General features: G+C 43.3%; 1 long non-coding RNA gene across 1 annotated transcript in view; it reads right to left on the reverse strand.

The window, feature by feature from the left end:
• The window catches only part of LOC146766086 (uncharacterized), a 50,524-nt gene that overhangs the window by 16,741 nt on the left and 14,469 nt on the right, over nucleotides 1-19,314 (reverse strand). Inside the window, exon 1 of the long non-coding RNA XR_014958415.1 lies at nucleotides 1-19,314. This exon is cut by the window's right edge and continues 14,469 nt beyond it. This is a non-coding gene — a long non-coding RNA (uncharacterized LOC146766086).

A 19,314-nucleotide genomic window follows, 5' to 3' on the forward strand; every position in this document is an offset into this window, starting at 1 on the left:
CCCACTCACAGGGACTCCTCTCTTGTGTTATCCGTCAGTTATTCCATGGCTGGAAGCAGCAGAGTGCTGGAATGTTCATAGTATATCCCTACACTAGCACAGGAGAGAGACAGTGTGTCCTGTCCTGGAGACCTTCAGCAACAGGAGCAATCCTCCTGTTCTTTTCCAGGCTGCTTTAAAACACCTGTAAAGTAAGCTGAGTTACTTAAAGCTACCCTGATGCTTAAACGTACAGCTGAGCTTTCCAAAATACATTCTATGACCCTTCAGAGACAGACAATTAACACAGTCAGTTTATGTTTACTCAGCTTCCTCCATTTCTATTTTGATTCACCAGCAATTTCTGGTGAAGTTTCTAGCCCAAGTCTGCAAACATTTCATCTTTGATAGTGAGCAGGACTAGAAGCAACCAATGAAGAGCCACCCTCTTAGATAAGGTTTTGTACATTCTAGACATTCAAGATGCAAGTAGGTGATAGTTTTTGTTTTCATGTTCTGGAGACAATAAATGTTTTTCCGACTTTCTCTGAGGATTTCAGCATTGCTTTATACTCTGTTTTTCTCCTGAGAAATGTGATGAAACAGAAAAAGTATTCCCATTCTCTTCTGGCATCTCCTGCTGGGACATAAACACCCTGCTCCACCTCAGAGCCTGCCTTGTACCCCACCCCACACCTTCACTTGTGCCCCACCATAAGGGCTCTTCTCTATCAATGTTAAATGTTCCATTGCCATATTCCAGTGCTTCTCTCACTGCTGCCCTCACTCCTGTCCAAAGTTTCCCTTCTTGCTGGTGAGCTGGCACCTCTTTCCCATCCATTACCTCCCTGGACCTTCTGCACTGGCAGTGAAGCCTCATGGCAAGTTGGACTGATTTCATCTGGGCACCATGCAGTCTTTGGAAAATCATGTAACCAGAACACAGAGTAGCCCTGTCATCCATATCTGGAGCTCTACAAAATTCCCTCAGGTCTGGGAAGGTGCAAACTTCAGTGGGAGCTTTCTCTGTGCCTGGGGCACTCACAAAATCCAGCTGGACCCTCCAGCACTGGTGAGACCTGGCGTTATGGCAACTTCTCACCTCAGGGTGAGGGGATTTCACTGCCCCTCTATTGCTGTGAATATTACAGGAACCCCATCTGTAAGCCACCATCCCTCTGTCAAACTGGTGGAGCTGTCTGACAGTGCCAGAAGCTTTTAGGAGGGATGGACAGACACACAGTCTGGAGAAGCAAAGTCCAAATCCGTACTTTGAACCTGAACCCATGAAAGTGCACTCTGCCTGGGGTACAGAGAGAGGTCTCAGGGGTTTCACTCTTCTCTAGGATGCAGCAGTCCTGAGATGTTTGCCAAGGTGTTGTTTACTGTTTGCTCCTCTAAATAAACTTTTGCTTCCTTGCTACACTGTGGTTACCTCCCCTCAGCAGACCAAGTGGCTCCTGCTGATCTCCCCACAGGGCCATTGTTTGTTGCTGCATCAATCAGAGGAACAGCAGGAGGGGTTTAAACAGCACACACAGCCCAGAGAAGATGGGAAGAGAGAAGGACATGGCAGAGGGAGAGGTAAAGGAGAGCACAGAGAAAAAAAGAAGAGGAAAAAGAAGATGAACAGGCTTATTTCTCCTCAAGGTCCACAGTTTCCCAGGAAGGATAGAAACGTTATCCCAGCTGCCCCTGCTAAACACAGCACAGGACAGACACAGGGACTCCTGACCCCTTTCCTGCTCCAGGCAGCTGCGTAGAAACAGCTGCTTCCTGAAGAGCCATAGGAACTTACAGGTTGTTCCTCCTAATGGCTGAAAAGGACTCTCACAGATGAGAAAGTGTTTCAAGTCCCATCTCATTGATTTTCCAAGAAGCTCTCTGAACATCCACCAGCAGTAGCCAGAAACTCATTACTTGGAGCCAGAGCAGAACAAAGAGAACACAGAGAAGCAGGAGAAAGTCAAGGGGAAGGAAGGCTTGGCAGAAAGGAGTTTCTTTTCTTGCTGGAGTTCTCTATCCTGTAATTTACCTACAGCAGAACTGTGTGAATTTGCAATAATGGCTGGGAGGCCCATTGTGAGCCACTGAACCTTATGAATTCCAAAGTAATTGGAAAAACAATGAAAACAATGTTTTGCTCCATAAAGCATTCCTAGTTCCTTTACTGGGGTGGCTACAGGTCTAGTTATTTAAAAGCACTTTGCAGCATGCTGCCATACTTAACAGGGGATGCTTAGCAAAGAAACAAACAAATGCTGAAGTCAAAGAGACATTTCACTGTGAACAAACTATCAAAACACTTTACAGCGGTAAAAATTACATCTAGGAAGGAATATCCAGAACCAAATGAGCAGTACTGGATTTCACAAGAGCGCGGGTTGATCGAATTACATTTGAGGCTGTTGTGCAGACCCTCACTCATCCCCTCTGTTTTAGGGAAGCCCCCCGTCCATGTGCAGGTGGCACAAGGCAGAGCTCACCTGTGGTGTGAGCAAGCACCTTCCTCTGCAGCCTCTCCTCTCCTCCTGCAATCCTTGGAGCTCTCTGTGCTTCTGAGAGCTGCCTGCTGCTGGGGATGCATCGTACAAAGTCATGCAGACAGGACAAAATCCTCTGCCATAACACTGGCAGACCTCAAAATGAGTCTGGGAATGGACAGGTAGAGTTCACCCCACGAGCTCTGGCTGAAGCACTGAGGGGCTGCATGGGCCAGGCTGCACCTTCAGGCCCCTCCTGAGCCCCTGACAAGAACCAAATGAGGAAAATGTTGCTCTCTGCTTTGTCATTGCTCTCTACTTCCAGCTATAATACTGATGCTGATACTCACCCATCATGTGCACAGTAATAAATTAGGAACACGTACAAGATGATAAAGATGCTTGTTTTCCCTCCCTTTTCTTTTTTTCTTTCTCTGGATTTGCTACAGATGTGCTAGTTAGTGATGAATGAGTTTAATCCTTGCTCTTTCTCTTTGTTGATTATTTTCTGCTATTTGATTATATCTACAAAAGGGAATTTTCTAATATGTAATGTCGGTGTTAAAGGGATTTGGGGCATATATAAATCATCTCACCCCGATACCTATTATTGAATAAGTATTTCTGAGATGGATAACTGCCCACAGCCCCCTTCAAAATCCACTATGTTGCTTTTTAACCCTCTTATTGTTTTGAACCCTCTATGAGGAACCTCCCTTCTCTCACTAAAAAACCTGTGCATGATTTCAGGATTTGAAGAAATCAAATCCTTCTAATGGTTTTGCTAATGATTAGCTTAGGGTTGTAGTTCAGCTTCCTGAATTTTAAATCTTGATGTTATTTGCATTTGTATTACATTAATCAGAACAACAGGCTGGCCTTACCCCCACAGATGTCTGACTCCCACAAGAGTGGGGGTTTGCTTTGAAATTGTTAAAAATGCCCCAAGTCTCTATCATTGAGTATATTTCTAATTTTCCTACTAAATTTCCCTTTTTAAATAAAGTTATAAACAAAAGAGGTTTGATATTTGCAGTGTTCGGATACACCTCCCCAGCCTTTTTCAATCAGCATGATCAGTGTTTGGCCACAAGCCTGGTCCACATAAATCACGTGAGGCAGGCAATGACCCTCAGTGCTGTCATACAAATATAGCTGGCTGCCCTTTAAAATACCACTGCAGTGATCCCATTGTACATTTCCAGAGATGTGTTTATTCTAAAGGGATCCCACTCTGCTGAAGCCCACCCTGGGTCAGGGCTGGCTCCGTGTGGTGGAAAAGTCTCTCCTCCAGCCCGAGCTTCCAAAGAAAGGCTCAGCAGTCTCTGTTGTTCGGTCTCAAGGCAGTTTATTGCAAGTTATCTAAAAGATTTTCTTCTGGGGCTGCTGTGGTTTGCTCAGAGCTCAGGCAGAGGCACACACACACCCTGACATCCTCTCTGACTCCCGACTGCTTCTTCTCTCCCACCCAGGGCTGCTGCTCTCTTTTATATGGGACATTACGTGGTACATGGTTACAGTTTTTCCCCAATGCCTATTACCTATATTAAATGGTGCTTTTCTACTCTAAACCAATCTGGGAGTGCCAACATCACCAAGAACATGGAGGTAAGGAAGGAGAAAGAGGGAGGACAGGGCAGGCCCAAATCCCAAATCCATCTTAAAACCTCTGACCCCATGTACAAAACCAAAACCCCCTGTACAGCACTCAGAAATTCTTCCCTCTACTTTGTGACTACTTCTACTCTAATATCTAAACTTTTGTGACTTCTTGTTCTTCCTGCAAGGTTGGTAAATGATTCCATGGCTCAAACCCAAAATCACAGCTGTTTCCAGCTGCCTGCCAGGGTCCCAAATGCTTCTGACCTGGACCTGGAACATCCAAAAATGTCTGAGGGACATTTTGAGTTCCAGCACCACTCCAGCACAGGATGCACTGGATCCTGCTGGGAATCCAGGATCTCCAGTGCCCAGGCTGATGGGCACACAGCCTGCACAGCTCAGAGAGAAGCAAGATTTGGGGCATGGAACCAGCACAACCCAAAGATGCCTGAGAGCCTCTGATTCAATCTGAGCAGAATCAAATCCTCAAAGTTTCCCTGGGTAGCTCCCAGTAAACTCAGCTCTGTCGAGCACAGAGGGGAAGAAGGAAAAGAGGTGAAACCAGAGTTGGGCACAAGAGGAAAATAATTGCAGTTTGTCAAGCTGAGGTAGGAAAGGAAGAGGGATGGTAAGTCTTTGAGATAAGTCTTAAGAATGGGTGCAAGGAGAGAAATCAGCTTGGCAGGTAGACACAGCTGTCCTACAAGTTACATAGTCCCCTGAGAAACACTTGTGCACCCAAAAGTTTGCCTATTCTTTCTAAATGTGACAATTAGAGATATTCCCTCTTCCCACACATCTTACTCCAAATAGAAATTAACTGAAATTGAGTGACAGGGGATTTCATTCTCTTACAACATCAGGTTTTCTATCTGACTCATGAAATGGCAATACATCTTGGATAAAAGTTTGGGAAGGACCAGTTTCTGCCAGATGGAGAAAATTCCAGCTCAGGAGTCCATGATGCTTCTGTAAAAGCCCTTTTAACTTTTAGCAAATTATTAATGTTTAAGTAAATTTTGAGTGAGGATGACCTTGGAAATAAGAAGAGATTTCTTCTCAGTTTTAGCTAAGTTTTGCTGCTGTCTCCAAGAGTGCCCTGAACACGCAGACTCCTCATTTACCCAGAGAAGACATTGCCCTTCTCTCAGAGGCACAGTGAATGCTGTGAGGGCAAGAAAACATTGCCAGGCACCACAGGGAGAGTTGACTCAAGACACCCACACACCAGAAAGCAAATGCAGGGTTCCCATGTTCAGATCGAGGTGCATCTGAGGGAAAGCACAGGAGAAAGCTGTGATGGGCACAGGCTGGGCTGGCTCACCACTACAATAAACATCTCCTCAGGAAGCCCCTGCACCTCGTACAGAGCTCTAGCAGAATTAGCCTTCCTTAAAACACAAATATCAAATAAACAAACCACGAGGGGCAGCACTTTCTCCTTCACCACGGACATTTTGATCCATGAGACTGTAAGCACCATCCCATCAAACTCACTCTGTGAATTTTTAATATGTGTGTTTGGAGTGCTCCAGATGTTCTCAAAGTTCCTTCCAAACCTCTCTATGTCTCCTGGTGAACCAGGTTTGGTCCTACCACAGCATCTGAAAGCAACATCAACTTCTTAGAATTTATCCAAGCTGTAGAAAAGAAATAGCATAAGTAGAGCTGCTTGCTGTGTGCTGTTTGGGTGAAATACATATCAGCATCAAGCACAGAAAAATTTGTCTGACTGGAAAACATAGCATTCAGAATGGAAGATTAGAAGAAAAAAAAACATGGCAAAGCAGCAGATATTTTGAAATATCTCCCAGGTGTTAAAAACTGTTTGAGGGTTGTTATTTCCACAGATCTAAACTCTAACATAAAACACAATGTTTTTCTGCCCCAAGAGATCAGGGTGTCTGGATGAAACAGCTACACCCTTTTCAATAGAAAATTACAGGTGGGAATGCACTGGTTTTTCACCAGAGTAACACTGGTAGCACACATCTTCATTACCCAATGAATATAAAGAGAAAATAAACATTATTAAAGGGTTTCAGTCTGCACTGCAAACATTATTGGTCTTGAAAGTGTTTTAAATGTTTGTACATGGAGCTTTGTTCATATTAATAGGCAGCAGAACTGTGGTGGTCAGTACCTGTATATAAACACACATACAGAAAGCTTTGCAAGGTCTGGGGCTGTTCCTCCCAGCTCTTATCAATTCATATTAATAGAAGGCAAAGGGTATTTCTGACCCAACAGCAATAAAATGTTTCTTAACTTTGACTGAACCAAACACATTTACTTTTTGCGAGAAACAAGTTTCATTGGTAGCAGAACCACTTGTAATTTTTTTAAACTCTGGTGTCCTTTCATGAAACTTCAGCTAAAACTTCATCTTTTATGCTGAACTACCACAGAAGGCACTAAAATTACAATAACTCCTGTTCGCTAAGATCACAACTGCTTTCAAGATGCACAACTGAACAAAATGAAAGCTGCCTTCCTTTACCACCCAAAATGCTGCTGCATTTCAAAGGGGTGATAGCCAAATGCATTCAGATGATAAGAACAAACTGTTCAAGGAATGATTCTCAGCAATGACTAATATTCGATAATAACAGCCATGAAATGAAAGCAGCGTTAAGTTTTATTAAATGATTTTCCACTGCCTCCACACTGAACATTAGCCTGTGCAGCAGAGAGCTCAACTAAATTAACAGTTGAGAAAGAAGTGTCAGGAGATATTACAAAATGTACTCCCAGTGATGAAATTCAAAGTCCATGGGAGCAGTTGTTTTATGGATGTGGAAGGGGGAAAGAAAGGCAAACCTTGTCAGCAGCCCATGAGAAGGGGAAGAATCAAACTCCCCACTTCACCCTCCTCTGCAGAGTCCCTTGACCATGTCTGCACTTCCTGTGCTGAGAATGAGCACAGGACAAACTGGGGGCTGAAAGGCCAGGAGGATCCAGGCTGTGTCCCACTGCCATCAAACAGAATCCTTCCAGTCCTCATTCCCACAGAGGTGTAAGTGCTTATTGCTTATTCTGCAGGGGTGGCCTCAGTGGGGACAGACCTTGCAGTTGAAAGCTGCTCCCCAGATTGTGGCTCCAATCACAGCCAAGTGGACTCACTGCAGGCGTGAAGGGACCCCTGGTGTCCCTGTGGTTCAGGGGTGTTGCCTATCAGCTCCAACAACAGAGTGTGCCACCAGCATGTCTTGTGGCCTTGGTTCTCAGCTCAGCTCACAGAGACCCCAGAGGTTCCAGCCCCCCTTTCCAAACAAGAAGGGAAGTGTTCCCAAAGCACTTGCTCTAGGTAAAACACCTTCAGGTTTGGCCTGCCCAGATGGCATCACCCATAGACAGATGTTTGGCCATCCTGCCACATCCCTGGGAGTGTCCAAGGCCAGGTTGGACAGGGCTTGGAGCAGCCTGGGACAGTGGAAGGTGTCCCTGCCCATGGCAGGGCTGGAATGAGATGAGCTTTAAGGTCCCTTCCAACACAAACCATGCCATGATCCTCTGTCCCTGCTGGATACTGCAGTGGGGTGAGTGCATCACCCACGAGGAACCCGGCAGAGTTACAAGGACTGAACTACTGCAAACACTTTAGAGTTCCCTCAGTTCAGAGAAAGAAATAAAATAAATTAACATGGTGCAAACAGGGTGATCCAACTCCTCTTGATCCTTCCTGTTAGGCCAGTGCTGGTACCTCTGATGTGCTCTAACTCCCATTGTTTAGTCATCCCAGAGCTAATTATACATCTACTCCTAAGTTGCTTCTATCCATTATTTTTACAAGTAACTGAAAGAGTTCCATCTAGAAAGATATTCAAAGGAAGACACCTTGTTCATAAGCTATAATTATCATCCTAGAGAAGAGATATCCGAGACCTGAAAATTCCACAGGGAAAATTGAAACCAAGATGCCATGCTTGAAAAATGGTCAGCTACATTCACACTGAAAATCAAATCTAACATTCATGCAAGTAAACACTGGGTAGGCCACACATGTGTATTTTGGATTTATCAGCAATTGAGCATCTAAATTAGAAAGCACAGTGTTCAACCACAGGTTTTCAGACTCTATGTAGGAAACACTGGATGGAACTTGTGGTCTACTAATGAGAAGGTCACACAAACTCCTGATCTTAGTACCTTTAAACTGTTAACAGCATTCCCCAGCCAATGCTGCCATCATTACTGAAACTTTAGCAGTTGGCCAGATGAAAAAAAAAACAATCTTTGCATGATAAAAAGTGAATTTATTACCCTAAAAGATCAATTACAAAGGCTGGTAAGTCAGAGACACTACAAAAGATACACAATTTGAAATACAGGCATGCTTTACTAAAATATGAAAAGCCAATTACTTTTTTTAGCTGTTCAGCTTAGTCATTAATACCTGCTCTGGGATCACTTTATGCCACAGCAAATAAAGGAAAGATGACAAGGGAGCTCCAGTCACTGTGGCTGTAGGAAATGACAGGCTTTGCATCACCAGCTTTCTTGCCCTTCCTACTCTCTGCCTCCAGGGATCTGAATTCTCAAGCCTCGCTCTGATTAAACTCCATGTGTAAACTCCATCAGAAATAATAGTTTACTTATATTTTCTTGGTGGGAGAAGGGAAAACAAACCAAGATGTGTGTATACATAACAGCAAAAGCCTAATTCATGTCAAGCACATCTGATGAGACAGAGAACTCCCAGATCTGAAAATATCTGCCCAGCTCCCATGGCTGGACACACAGCCCCAGGTGACTCCCTGGGCTCCCCACACAAGGGATGGATCACTCTGATGCCTCACCCCTCTCTCTTCCATGCTTGTCTGAGCTTTCCTCTGAGCCATGACTCTGCTTCATACAATCATGGGGCAAATAGTCTCTGCAGTGCTGCCCACAGAGCCTGCACAGTCACTGGTGACAGAGAGCAAGCATTAACCAGCCTTGGTCCCAACAACAAAGGCAGCAGCTGCCCAGGTGTGTTTCTGTAACAGGCCCAGGGATGCCTCCATGGTGTTAAGAACATTTGTAAAGCTTCTTCATGACTATTAATTACTTGGAAATACAGGAGCCTAATCAGCTTACAGACCCAGTCTGCCTTGGCCTATTTACACAACACGTTGTTTTGCTGCCAGTTGCTGTGCCTGAGCTGTCACAGCACATTTCCTTCCCCATCCCAGCCTGGATGTGCAGTGACGGGCATGTTGTGCTGGAGCATAGTTATGCAGGCCAGAAGGTCTCCATGCCCCCTCCACTTCTTCAAGGGCATCTTCCAGCTCTAGCTGTCTGTGCTATAAATACTCCAACCTGGCCTCTCTTTCCAGCCCAGGCACACTGGCTGTCAGGATACAATAAGAACACACAAAGGTATGGAATGCACTCGGACTAGAACAGACCCACCAGCTCTCAGAATGGCCACAGACCACTTGAAAATTTGTTTCATGGTATTAAAACTTTGCATCTCATTCTCTTCATCTCCAAAGCATCACAGCTTTTTTTACAGCATTGTGTAAACACCATCACCACCTGACCAGAACTGATCATAGATAAGTGTGCAGCCCTGCTGGGTGATAACACTGGACTAGACCCCTCCTGATACTTACTACCTCCTTTTAGCTCCAAATTCAAAATACAAACAAGAAATCCAAGCTAATAAAAGATTCAAGGTCAAAATCTATTAATAAGGACCTACAATGTTGGTTATGCTCAGCACTAAGTAATCTACAGTTTGGAGATTTAAGTGTGGTCTTGGATTAAACCTGGTTCTGGTTTGATTCTTGAGGTACACTAAACTGTGAAAGAAGTGGCATAAACAAAATGGCTTGGCTTTAGATGGAGGACAACTCCAAGACTTAGATGAACTCTACAGAAATAATGGGACTCTGGCTTTTTCTTTTCTCTGGCAACTCTCCAGTCCAGTCTCAGAGTCTCCAGTCTCGCTCTCTGATTGTGTTGCTATTTTCAGTAGTTCCTTGGAGGGGTACAGAGGTCTCTAACTAAGGTACATTAGGTTTTTCAAGCACCTAGGTGAGCCAAAACATTGCCAAAATAATGTGCTCCAATTTTCCTTTCCTGTAATTTCCCAAGCAGCTACTTTCCTTCTTTGAGCACATAGGAAGATTGCAGTGCCTAAATTCACTGTTAAGGGTGTAGGCACAAAATTCTTCCTGTCTCCCTCCATGCCTGGAAACAGTGAAGGTTTAGTATGGATCAGCACCTCTCAGCACAACTGCATTCTTATTTCCACCAAGCCTGGTTTTCCTTTCAAGGAAAGATGCACTGACAAAATTGTAACCACACAGACCCATTCATGAGAATCAACAAGGGGGCATTTCCTCCCTTTGCCTTGGTGTCCTTGCTCTTGCCAGGGGATTAACACACGTGCCCAGACAGACTGCATGGTCATGTCCCTCACACATTCAGTTCAGCAGCCATCAGACTGCCCCTCAGTGCTGCCTTCAGGTTTGCTGTCTCTTCATTTAATGACTCTGCCTTTTTTCTTGGCTTCTTTGTGCCTTATGAAAACAGTATGCAAATTTCTTCAAATCTATGTCCCAATTCTATCTAAACACATCAGCAGGCTTTATTCTGTTAGTTTGTTTTTCCCTCTTGGAGAATGGCCTCATCATACCTCTCATTCTTGAAACAGATCTCATCCCCAGTCCCAGAATATCTTTAAAAACACATTCTGTCTCCTTGCAGAGCTCAAACATCAGGAGCTCTCTCAGGGAGGTTCAGAGTGGAGCTGCCCAGCTCACCCCACTCTGATGTGTTGTTGATCCCTCACACTGTTCTGACTGTGCCCATGCTGAGCCACTTACGTGTGAGGGAGGGGTTTGGTGGCATGTGTGTAAACTGGTTTCCAGGTAGCTTTTACAGGCAGAAAACATCACCACTGAGAAAGGGGGAAATGAATGAAAGGCTGACACAAGGAAAGCAGTTCCCAAAGAGGTCTGGAGAATCTCTGAGTTATAAATGTACTGACATAAATATACATTTGGCACCTAGGCAGCCATGGACTCAAACTTCTCTGAACACCAGTAATAGCAGATGTTAGTTCTTGTAAGAACCTTGAAACCACTACTTAAAACCAATGTAAATCTTGTGAACTGAAGTGATGGAATATTTTTAAACATTTGGATATCTTGTGCATCTTCTATCTCTTCTATCCTGCATCTAGCAGAGTGCAGCTGATACCCCATCTACTCTCAACAGGCAAATGTCTGCAGCACTTTTTAGTTGGCTTCTACAAGAAGAGATGGCAATCTGAGCATGTCTACATCCTTCAGCTGCTCTGACCAACTGCATCTTTCCACACTGCACCTCCAAGAAAAGTTCCCCAAAAAGTAAATTCAGCACATCTGTGAGATTCTAAGACCCTCACATCTAACTGCTACTGGAGGTTGGTACAAACTGTGGCTGGGAGATGCTCCATGAGTTCAAATATATGAACTCGACTCCCAACTTTCAGATTCTCATAACCTTGAGTAAGTCATGTTGCTTTTCTTTTTCTGCTCTCCAGGTTTGTGTTTCAGGTGAGAGATCCCTTGGGAGTGGCTGTGTCTCACACAGTGTGCTGAGATAGCAGAGCCTTGAGATGTAGGACTGCAGACTTAACTGGGCAGTACACCTGATTAACAAAGGAAATAGCTGCGAGGAATATTTCCTATCAGGACTTACTTATCAATTAAAGTTTTATTACACATGCTTTTTGCATAAGAATTGTCTTTTTCACTTGAAACTAGACATAAGAAAAAATGTCCTGGAGCTCAAGAGATTTGGATTGATTTGTCATTAACATCCACAGGGGCACATTGCAAGGTCTGGTTCCTGTGCTGCCTATCATCTTCTGGCTGCTGGCCACTTACAACAGATGGGCTGGACTCCCCTGAGACACACAGCTACCTGTCAGGCCCTGATATAGCTGTGGAAATCGTTCTTGATCCTCTAGCATAGCTCTGCCTCTTGTTTTCTAATGTCTTCTGAGACAACATCATCCCTGCATGTCCCCTTTCTGCAGTGATCTGACAATTCAGAGTAGCAGTCCATGTCCTGCCTCCTGTTTGCAGAGACTTTGCTCCGAGGTCAATGTTCTGTCTGGCAATGTGTTCCCATCAATACTTTTCTGTTTACTGCCTAGGAAAAGTGTCTCTGGCAAATCCATGGTATTTCACAAAAATCCAGGGAGCTTTAATCAGAAAAGGGCACAGTAGTTAAGCAAAATTATTGGAAGTATGTTCATCTCTCCCAAATGCACTGTAATATTTTCTTACTGTGACTCACACATTGCAACACTGGCTCATGGAACAGGTTCACACTTACATATTTTAAGGCATATCCTCTTCTAGGTCACTGCAGGTGACTTCTAAAGCTCCTAAGAGAGAAAGAAATTAGATTTCAAGGACACTTTTTGAAGGTACCCTGAGTGATCTAAAAGGCCTCCTGTGGATTACTGCAGGTTCATGGCACTGTGCTCCCTATGAAGATGAAACAGTTGCAGGCTGACCAGAAACAAGCAAAACTCTGAGGTTCAATAGAGCATAGGAACATGCTCTATTGAACATGAAACAAGTAGCTCAATGCATAGGAACAACCAACATCTAAGGATGAAACTCTTGTTCAAACCAGATCATTCGTTTCACAGATAGGGCAAAGTGCTGGTGCTTTAAAGGAGTTTCCATTGTATTTCACCTCCAGGAGCCCAGGTGGTGACCAGCTTCCAGTACAGCCCTAGCAGTGACTTTGAAGGTGACTGCTCTTTCTTCCTTTTTCTTTCCATGAGGATCCCAACTACCTTTAACATTTTAGGATAAAAATTAGATCTTTTTCCAAAATGTAACCTATAAGAGCTTTTATCTACTCATCAGGAACACTTACACAAAACTAAAATAATTAGCAAGCACATCACTGTGACTTAATAAAACCATCAGCATTAACCACAAACACACACACAAACTCTAGAGCTCCCCTGCAGAAGCAGGTGTTGTTATCTCACTTAGCCAGTCCCTTAGAGATATCCACATATATCCCCAAACCTACACTGTGCTTCAGCAAGGGGAGCGCAATAACCATTTTTGGTTATGTGCTTTGGTTATTTTTATTATTGCATTATCTCTGAGGTGTGTGGAACATAAGCAGCTACATTAAACAATTACCTCTATGTGGGCCAGTAGAGCAGCAGCTTTGATGAAATCCTGAATTCATGATGTAGAATCACACCTATGCAAAAGACTCTTTGATCATCCACAAGCCAAGGAATAACCATTTCAGGTTCTTTCCTGCAGCTGGTAAATGAGGAATACCCATGCTTACATCCTTGGGGACCTTCTTAACTAAAAATAGAAAAGCTGCAACAGCAGCATCACTGCATGTGTGTGTAATCTGCATAAGCACTGCACAGGGGGTGTCTCTGATTCCAAAAAAGTACTCTTGACATAACCTACAGGTACTTTAAAGACCAGTGGCAATGTTCTTGAAAGGATTATAAACCATTGCTGCTATAGCCCTGCATTTACCCCAGCCACACAGGAAATTTTTTAACTGTCTGAAGATTGGGAAAGAATTAGGAGCAGCTCAGCTGACACATCCAAAGCTTGTGCAAACTGGAGTAAGGTGAATGCAGGACAGCAAGGAGAGCCCCAGCAGGGCTCTGAGGCACTCACTGCTGTGCTCTCAGTGCACCCCCCTCCAGCAGCTCCCTTCAGAGTGACCCAACACCACAGAGTGCAGCTCCTTAGCCTCACCCTGCCTTTCCTGGACATGTTGCTTCTGAGTCCAGCTTAGTTCTGCCTCACCCACCAGGACCCTCACCTGTCTGGGGCCCAGCTCCCTGAGCCAGTTTCAGCCATGCCCATGGCACACACAGGGCCATCAGCTCACCAGGCAGGCAAACGCCCAGGCCTGGTTCTCCACAGCCCTTCTTAGGAGACAAAAATGTGCACAAGGGACTGGGAGACACTTCAGCTCCTAAATCCCCTCCGAGCACATCTTCTGCCATCAAACAGCAAAGCAGCCCAGCTGGTGGCAGCTGGAGGTGTCCTGCAAGAGCTCCTCCCTTTGTCCAACTGGAAGGCTGCATTTTCCCAGCACCTGGGAGCAAGTCAAAAACCATTACCTCAGTACCAATTACACCTGCATGAAATGAGAGCAGCAGGAGCTGAGAGTGAAGTGGTTCTATTCCAGGGAGCAGCCTTCAGCAGCTTTTCCACACAGGGATTTTCTGCACAGAAAATTGCCCAATGGCCACAGAGATTGGAAACTCTATTTCTGCCTTGCTGCATGGAAGAGATGAATATCATAAGTCTGAACTATTAAAATAAGCAAAGCCCTAAATTGTTCAGTTAACATGAAGCAGTCAAGGTGAGAGTTCTCTGGAAAAAGTACTGATGCACGATTTGAGTTCATAGCATGGAGTGAAGGTATGTGACCCATTTAGAGGGGAAAACAAAGCATGGAGTGACTTCCCAGAGTGTGTAAAAGACATTTTCCTCAGATTCCAGAGCTAAATACAATATGTAAGATTGGTTCGTTCAGTCTTTAACAACACTTCTGGGTAGATGAAGCCTTAGTACCTACATTCTTGGGGGAAAAAAGGTTTTTCTACAGTCTAGATGTTAAAAAATTATTCTACTTCAGATTCTTAAAATTCCAGTTGAATTTCAGACATTTGGAAAGTTGAGTAAATTATATTGGTGCACTTTCAGGTTGAGAACAAAGGCTCAGTTTACAAAGAGAAATGCTGCAGCAAAATTGACTTGATGTCTTTACTTGTATAGCTGCTTTTAAGTAAAAAACAGTAGCATCATTAATGGATTTTACACCATTTGAGAACCATAGAGATAAATTGTGCTGGGGTGATACAAAAACTCATATTTCTGCAAAGGCAAAGCAATAAATATCATCATTTATTCTAGAGAAATACTCAAGAATTCCAAATGTAAGAGCAATGAGTATCTGTAAACAGCTTCCTTACGCTTTTCTGCTTTTTAAGGTAAAACAACAATAAGAGAAGGTTCTTTACTTGCAGCATCCCCAAAATGTGCATCCACATTTCTCCCAAGAAGGTGGATGGAGGATGGAAAGAAGACAAGGAGATGCAGATGGCAAAGTGTTCCCACTGTTGTTCTTTGCAGCTTTCTGAGCTGCTTGTGCCTGACACAAACAGCAGGGCTGCAGCTGCCCAAACACCCACCTCAGCCCAGGCACAGCCTCACAAGGTGTTCCAGCAAGGCAAACCTGAGTTTTACCTTTTCCCAAACCCAATTCTCCCTCCCAGTGCTACAGCCAGCAGCAATACCTCAGTCACAGAGCATTTCTTCCTTATACACCCGGCTGCCTCCAGAAGAAAGGGGCAGATCATTCACCTGCATGCCCAGACTTCAAAAAAGGCATATAAATTTCCATTTTAGCCCTAAAGACACAACATTTTCCTTGAGCTACTGAATGCTTCAGTGGCTTCACTTGAAATCCTGAGCATTCAGCAGCATTCCTCTTTCCAGGGTCATGCAAAGTTTATCTTTCCAAATCACTCAGTGCATCTGTAATCAAGCTGTATCTTGGCTGTAGTCCTTAGGTTTGCATCTTACTGTCTGTCACTTCCTTCACAGGCTCACAGGAGGTCAGAGCCCCCTGTCCTTCACATCTTCTCTCACTGAAAACATATCTAATTAAAGCCAAAAGACAACTGAGGGAGCTTCTCACGCATGACTAGAAGATTTAAGATAGTTTCCAGAGTGGGATGTTTTCCATGGTGTATTTTTTTCAGCTGCCAAGTGGTTACTCATGCAAATTAGCTGTCTTGTAAATGAAAACACTTCAAGGAATGCTCTCAGTACCCCTCAAGATAATTATATTTAAAGTTGTTATGATATTTCTGATTTAATTCAGTTCTTACTGTGAGAGATACTAGGTTAATCAAAATATGAGGGAGGTCACCATCTATTTTTAATTAATAAATTACAAGCTATTGTGTAATCAGTAAGATTTCATCAAGGTTAAAATGAAGTGCTCATTCCACAATCCATGAACACAATTTTCAGCTGAGGATCATGCAACAATTCCAGAAGATGAAGAATGGAATTCCAAGCACAAATGTGACTGTCCCTGAAGCAATGTAATAAGGTGGCCTTGAGCTCACACATAAGCTTTCAAGCAGTAAGGTTGCACTTTTTCAGAAAGTATTTTAAAGTGTGTTTAAAATTCAGCACATCTTTCAATCCCATTAATAAAAGTAATGTCTTTTAAACATATCTATAAATCTAAATATAGACATCAATTTTTCCCTGACTAGATGATTTAATAAAACATTTATTTTTCTGAGCACCTCAGGAAAGCAGCAGCCAGGGCAGCAGCACCCAGAGCCACCCACTGTGCAGACCTGCACTTTGGCCAAAGGTCCAGGCAAAAGCTTTACATAATCCTGGAAATGGCTTCTCAAAATCTTGTTTTGTTTACATCAGCCTGAAGAGAGCTGCTGCTTTCTGTAAAGTGAATGACAAATCTGTAGACTGGAGACTGATGTTTATATTGCCTTCAGTGAGTCACAGGAACAATTAAACATTCTGTCTTACAATGGCTTCATCTCTTTGCCTCCCAGTGCCAAGAGAGGGCTCTGCACAGCCACTCACTGCAGGTACTCCTCAGGTCCAAGGGTGTTGGAAATCACAATGTCCCTCAGACATTTTTGGATGTTCCGGGTCCAGGTCAGAAGCATTTGAGACCCTGGCAGGCAGCTGGAAACAGCTGTGATTTTGGGTTTGAGCCATGGAATGATTTACCAACCTTGCAGGAAGAACAAGAAGTCACAAAAGTTTAGATATTAGAGTAGAAGTAGTCACAAAGTAGAGGGAAGAATTTTTGAGTGCTGTACAGGGGGTTTTGGTTTTGTACATGGGGGTCAGAGGTTTGAAGATGGAGGGATCTGGGCCTGCCCTGTCCTCCCTCTTTCTCCTTCCTTACCTCCATGTTCTTGGTGATGTTGGCACTCACAGATTGGTTTAGAGTAGAAAAGCGCCATTTAATATAGGTAATAGGCATGGGGGAAAACTGTACCCATGTAACACGTAATGTCCCATATAAAAGAGAGCAGCAGCCCTGGGCGGGGAGAGAAGAAGCAGTCGGGGTCAGAGAGGATGTCAGGGTATGTGTGTGCCTCTGCCTGAGCTCTGAGCAAACCACAGCAGCCCCAGGAGAAAATCTTTTAGATAACTTGCAATAAACTGCCTTGGGATGGAACAACAGAGACTGCTGAGCCTTTCTCTGGAAGCTCGGGCTGGAGGAGAGACTTTTCCACCACACGGAGCCACCCCTGACCTAGAGGTGAGCTCTGGCATAAGGGTGACTCTGGAGAGGTCTGAAGTGACTGTATTTCTTTAAAAATAACTCCTAGTTAAGGAAAAGCTTGTGATTACTCATGCTGGAAGTCTGAGACTCTGATCTACACACAGGGAGCAGGACAAAAGCACGATGGTCTGCAGGACAGTTCTCTGAATGACTGGATCTTGTCATGACTCCAGTTTAGATAATGAAAATACTTGTTCAGTACAAGAACTGGAGCTCTGACACCCATAATGGGACAAAGCAGCCTCGTGGTGCCTCCTCACAGCACTGGCTGGTGGGGCTGTGCAGCTCCCCGGGCCCAGCAGAGCAAGTTCTCCACCACAAATTATGGTACTCTAAGCACCAGCCTTAAAAATAGAAACTTGCATACAACTCCCAGTCACTACAAAAGGTCTTCACACATCCCTAGTACATTTATAAGTTGTGCTGAAGAACAGAAAAAATCTTACATTAAAAAAAAAAATAAAACTGAAACTTGAAAAATTTTAATTGTTTTTAAAAGCAAATCATGTTCCGGGTCCTGATATTGAAGGATATTTAAAAATTAAAGCCAACAGATAAATATTGCAATTGATTTCAGTCATGGACTAAAATCTCTCTGATATCTGGGGGAACTTAAAATTCCCCAAGTCTTTTGAAATAAACACTGATACTTTTCCCCCAGGTTCAAAGAAATCGGAGAATGATACCAATTCTGTATTCAAATCAGCCCATGAGGATTAGGCAAAGGTAGCTATTATCTCTGCAAAGCATGTGCATAACAATGAACATTTAAGCAGAAGAATCTTCCATTTCAGTAAAATTTTATGAGAACACAAAAATGGTAAAACCTTTATCTCAAACACCTTATGCAACATCCTCCTCCTAGGTGCATTTTTTTCTCTGATGGGTTTTACAATATTCTTATTCAAGAAACCATTCTTTCCAAAATGCTTAATTTGCAGAGATACATTCTCATTTCACTCTGTTTTAAAAAAGAATAATTCTGTTTGAGAGGCGTCAATGCTTTTTGATACTCAAAATATAGATAAGGTAAGATTCAGCATGTTTTATTGACTCAGTTTTAAAAGTCTTGAAAATCAACAATTCTCACTGATTACAGCTTGGTTTGGGAAAATGTGATTTTTATTTAAGGCAATAGCTAATTCTCCAGCTACTTTGCAGTGTAACATTGGGATTTAGCTCTGACAGTGACCATGGGTCCTTATTGTTAGGAAGTTATTTGGACAATATGGATTATTCTTAAGGTAAAGCCAAACAAGTTCCAAGAACAAATCCAATTAATTTGTAAATAGAAACAAACCCATACTGCAACAGCTTCCAGGAGCTCCCAGGACAGTATCATGCATTTCTTCCATGTCTCAGCACTGGGAAAAGTATTCTGTCACCTGTGACTGCAAAGATAACCTTGAAAATGCCTCATAGCAGAGCAATAAGTGGTTTTAAACCCAGAAAACAGATTTTATTTCTAAATTTCTTTTTTTTTCAGTCAGTTCCATAATTCCAGTGTTTTACTTAGAACAGATCAAAAGTTTTAAAGCAAAGATTTCTTTCCAAACAGAACAGTTTAAAAAAAGCCTGGATGTGGCACTCAGTGCAGTGCTTTAGTTGAGGAGGTGTTAGGTCATAGGTTGGACTTGATGACCTCAAAAGTCTTTCCCAACCTAGTTCATTCTGTGATTGTTACATTAAGAGTTCTTGTATCACACTTGACATTTTCCATATTCCAATTCTGATAAAACCATAGCATCAATTCAGAAAAAAAAATACTGAAAAAATACAGAATGGACAGCCCTGCAAACCCTCTGGGAAAAACAGTATCAAATTATGGGCACATGAGAAAAGCTTTGGGTTTTTACTCTTAAAACTTAACCTGTTCCTTCTTTTACATTGATTTTTTCCTTTTCCCTAGGTAAAG

Source organism: Lonchura striata, chromosome 14 (genome assembly GCF_050655825.1).
Source record: "Lonchura striata isolate lonStrDom1 chromosome 14, ASM5065582v1, whole genome shotgun sequence".
NCBI classification, from domain to species: domain Eukaryota; kingdom Metazoa; phylum Chordata; class Aves; order Passeriformes; family Estrildidae; genus Lonchura; species Lonchura striata.